Consider the following 5,356-nt stretch of genomic DNA (forward strand, 5'->3'; position numbering starts at 1 on the left):
AGGCAGCATCATATGTTCATGAACATTAGAAGGATTTCCAAGAAATGAAAGTACCTCGTAATTCAATTGGCTTGCGCGAGCTCTAGTAACTGGTCGAGTATGTATAGCAGTTGGGGATGTGGGTGTAACAATGGTGTTGTTGTCCTCACAGGACTCGTGCTCCCATTCGGGTGGACCAGCGATGTTCTGACAAAACCAATCTATTGCATGACACTCTCCTGGCCACTCCGACAAACTCCCCTTTGGGCTAAGTCATGGGTGGCCTTGATGCCACTCTGGACATCTAACAACCACCGTCGTGGCAAAACAAAACAGTCTAGAATGGGGACAAAGGGCCCTACAACAACTATGGGAACACTAGGCTTATGGCCGCCTACCTGATCAAGGTAGAGCGTGCACATAAACTTCCCTAGTTGGAGGCACCAGCGAGAGGCATGACAATAGACTGCATTAAGGCCTTCCCATACACGCAAGTGTGTATGCATTGTTCAGCTCGACTCGATGGCACTATGACTCGGCCAATAGGTGTTCAAGTTTGATTAATATCTGGTTAAACTTGAAAGTAATGAGCTGAGTCATAATAAAAATAATAGGATGAAATGACAATGCATAAGAGCATGATATGAGCATGAGCATGGATGGGAAGTATAACCACTTAACATCTGAAGCATTAGCATCAACAATAATAAAGATCTTAGTCTACTGGATGCATATGAACATGGCATAGCGATGATCATGCATATTACAGGTACTTTTCATAACTGATGATAATCATGCATCAGATGAACACTATTATCACTAGCATGTAACAAGCATGACATATGAGAATAATACTAGCAAGTAATCACCTAACTAGCACGGTGCATAAGATCATAGCATGATGATAAGCATGGATCCACAAGCATAGCCGAAACAGGAATAAGAGTAGTAACCGAGCAAACAATTATTAAATATTCAAGTAGAAAACCATGGCTACTTCAAGGTCATCATGCAAGTGGTTGTTGTGGCTTGCCTGGGGATGAAGGATCCACCGGGGAGAAGTGCGAGAAGCTCGCGGAAAGATTCACGAGAAACACTGCTCTCTCGAAGGGGGCTGATAATGAGCGGAGGAGCTCGGTGAGAGAGTTCTGGATTAAGGGGTCCTCGGGCGGTCGGGTTATCCCTTATGGGTCGTCCATATGGGCCGCATCATTGAAGACCGGATTGTCTGATAACTTTATGATCAAGATGGAATGCTCCAAAGACTAGCGTACACTCCAAGTCAAGAGGACCAAATCGTCCCATCTATCCCCGGTTGAGGTCAGTAACATGTAACCCTAGGAACCATGGTGTCTATATAAACCAGAGGTTCTTATGCATATAGGCAAGTTAGCTCATCTAGGGTTTAGCTCATACAATCTCGAGGTATATTGACTCTGTAATCATCGTTCTCCCGTCAATATAATGAAGCAGGATGTAGGGTTTTACCTCCTCAAGAGGGCCCGAACCTGGGTAAATATTGTCTCCCCTTCTCTCCTGTAGCCCATCAATCCAAGGTCCACAGTTCGGGACCCCCTACCCGAGATCTGCCGATTTTGACACCGACATTGGTGCTTTCATTGAGAGTTCCATCATTGGATCACCGGAAGGATCGATGGTCCCCTGATCATCAGTGATCGAATCATCAACGGGGGCATCTTCGCCCCCGCACAGGTCCTCATGCTCGGCAGCGTTGTGCTGCGCACGGACTCAACTGGCCTTCCCGGTCAGATTGGAGGCTTTGTCCTTGTTCAACAAATAAGGTTTGGAGATTTTGAATTCTCCACCGACTCTTGGGGCAATCTTCTCCCCGCCGAAATCATGGCCTCGACCAATGAAACTCAAAATCCCGAACCCTTGACTCCGGGTCTCTTGTCCGGCCACGGCCTCGGTCCCCTCTTCGTCAGAGAGTGAGCTTTGAGCTCGGACATGACCACTATGACCGGACAACAGTGGACGGCCAATTGCAAACTCGCATCCCTTGCGGAATCCACGGAGGTCAACTTCAAAAATCACGAAAATATTCATTAGGACAGCCTCTCGATGTTAAACGAGATGCTCGAGCAGATCCAATCGCTTCAAATCTCAGATAGCCGGAGCCCGACCTATGCACAGATCGGTGCTACCTCTTGAGCTTGCGTTCATTTTTCCCTTGAAGAGGAAAGGGTGATGCAGCACAGTAGCAGTAAGTATTTCCCTCAGTTTTGAGAACCAACGTATCAATCCAGTAGGAGAATCAAGCCAAGTGTCCAGAAGACCTGCGCAAACACAAACGAGCTTGCACCCAATGCTATAAAGGGGTTGTCAATCCCTTCAAGATTGATTGCAAAGTGAGATCTGAAGGTGGAAAGTGCAACAAAGTAAAAGTGTAAGGCTGAAAATATGATGTGAAATATACCCGGGGGCCATAGTGTTCACTAGAGGCTTCTCTCAAAATAGCAAATATTACGGTGGGTGAATGAATTACTATCGAGCAATTGATAGAACCGCCCAAAGTCATGACAATATCTAAGGCAATGATCATACATATAGGCATCACGTCCGAGACAAGAAGACCAATACTGTCTGCATCTACTACTATTACTCCAGACATCGACCGCTATCCAGCATGCATCTAGTGTATTGAGTTCATGATGAACAGAGTAACGCCTTAAACAAGATGACATGATGTAGAGCGATAAATTCATGCAATAGATATAAACCCCATCTTTTTACCCTTGATGGCAACAACATGATGTGTGCCTCGCTACCCCTTCTGTCACTGGGTGAGGTCACCGCGCGGTATGAACCCAAACCAAGCACTTATCCCATTCCAAGAATCATAGATCAAGTTGGCAAAACGAAACCCACAACTCGAAGAGAATTACAAGGATATGAAATCATGCATATAAGAGATAAGAAGAAACTCAAATAAGATTCATAGATAATCTGATCATAAATCCACAATTCATCGGATCTCGACAAACACGTCGCAAAACAAGATTACGTCGGATAGATCTCCATGAAGATCATGGAGAACTTTGTATTGAAGATCCAAGAGAGAGAAGAAGCGATCTAGCTACTAGCTATGGACCCGAAGGTCTATGGTGAACTACTCACGCATCATCGGAGAGGCAATGGTGTTGATGAAGAAGCCCTCCGTATCCCAGTCCCCCCTCCGGTAGGGCACCAGAACGTGCCCCAGATGGGATCTTGCGGAGACAGAAGCTTGCGGCGGCGGAAAAGTATTTTCGTGGATTGATAGGCGGAAGAAGTAGGGAAGACGAGCCACACGGGGCCCACAAGCCAGCTAGACGCGGGCCCCCTGGCTGCGCCTAGGGGGCTTGTGGCCTCCCCTGGTGGCCTCTGCCTTGGTTCTCACGCCCCCTGCGTATCTTTTGTTCCGGAAAAAAAATCTTTTCGGCAGTTTTATTCCATTTGGACTCCGTTTAATATTCTCCTCTGAAAAGGGTCAAAAACACGGAAAAAACAGGAACTGTCACTTGGCAGTGAGTTAATAAGTTAGTCCCAAAAAAGATATAAAAGGCATAGAAAACATCCAAAGTTTGACAAGATAATATCATGGAACCAACAAAAATTATAGATACTTTTTTAACATCCCAAAATTACAAATTTTGGAATGTTAATATAATTATTAGATTGATTGTTTGTTTGTTTGCTGAGTGACTGAAACTTGTGTGAAATTTGAAACTTTTCGAAGCTTTTGAATGAGAGGGAATAAAATGACTTTCCCCTTCTCCGGTGAATTCAAATTCAAGCTTTTAAAAGCAAAGAGAGAAGATGACATGACTTCTTCAACTATAAAGAATTTGAACGGAGATATTTGCATTGAATTCTTTTGCATTTCCATTCGTTTTCTTCGTGCAACAAAATGCCGGGAAATACATTTTTGAGCGGGGGAACATGACCCTCAAATACCCGGGCATTTTGAATGTTATTTGCACCCTAAAACTTAGAGGGTCATTTGAAAATTATTTGCAAAAGAAAATAAACCTTTTAGGCAATTTTGTGAAAATAATTTTTTCTGAAGTTTTTGTTTTTGTCGTGGAAAAATGCCCATCATCTATATTTTTTTTCTGATAATTTTAGTATATAAAACTCTTTATTCCGAATTGATTTGATTTCCTTTTTAACGTTTTAGTTTCCTAGTTTTGAAAATAGGAATAGAATCACTTTTATTAGGAAATAGGAGCTGGCCCATTAAGCACCTTCCATATTTGGCCCAAGAAGATCATCTCCTACCTCCATCTCTCCCTCACGTACAGCAAACTTGCCATCCATGGAGAGGAGATCCCCACCTCCGGGATTCACGAAATCCTTTCCTTCCCAGCGCCTCCCGTCGCCTCTATAAGAAGCCCCACGTCCTCCTCGTTCCATTCCCGTTGAAACCGCCGCCTCTCCTCGCCTCTAGCTCGCGCACCCCTCGCCGGAGTTGTCACCGGAGAACACCAGAGAAACTCCTCCACCAGCAGATTTCCACCACCTTGCTGCACCTCCTCCACCTCCACCCTTCGGCCACCTCTCCCCACCACCTCGGCCGCCTCCACCGCCACCCCCTTGCCACCCCGTCGCCCTCCACCCTTTGGTTCCTCCCCTGGAACCAGCGACCAGCACCACCACGCCAGGAGCTTTCCTCCTCCACCTCGCCCCCCCCCCCCCCTACACCCCCCCCTCTCCACCTCGCCCCCCTCCCCTACCAGGAGCACCCCCACCTTCGCCCCCCCCCCCACCTTCCCCACTCCCGCCGGCCCCTCCCTTCCCCACCGGCGACCCAGCCTCCCTCGGCCACCATTAGCAGCCACGGGAGCAGCCCCAGCCGAAGGTAACCCCCACCTCTCTGTTGTTGTTTTTTTCGTTTATAGCCCTTAGATCTTTGTTCTAGGGTGTAGATTAGATCCTACATAACCTTTCGGTTTAGTTTAGAAAACCAGCGGTTTTTTAGTTCACTTATTCTTTTAGCCAGCGAGTTTGTTAGCTTCGGCCGTTTGCTCCTAGCCTTGAAACAAACAGCACCCGCAGCCTATAGCAACATGCCACGTGTACCCCCTATTTGTAGATAGTTAGCTTCAGTTTTTTCTGTCTAAATTGCAAAAACAGAAAGTTTCAATTTTGTTTTGGCCACAACTTTTGATCCCGAAGTCCAATGATAGTGATTATTTTTCCTGTAGCTCACAAATTTCCTGTAGATTTTAAAAACATATAATTTGTCTATGTTTGAAATTTTAAAATATAAGTTAGATCAGATTTAGTTTAAACCTTGTTTTGCCTATTCCAGGAGTTTAAAAATAGATTTTAATTTGATTCCTTCTGGTACTGATCACTAGTGATCTTATTTATC

This window comes from Hordeum vulgare, chromosome 7H (assembly GCF_904849725.1).
Source record: "Hordeum vulgare subsp. vulgare chromosome 7H, MorexV3_pseudomolecules_assembly, whole genome shotgun sequence".
Taxonomy (NCBI): Eukaryota; Viridiplantae; Streptophyta; class Magnoliopsida; order Poales; family Poaceae; genus Hordeum; species Hordeum vulgare.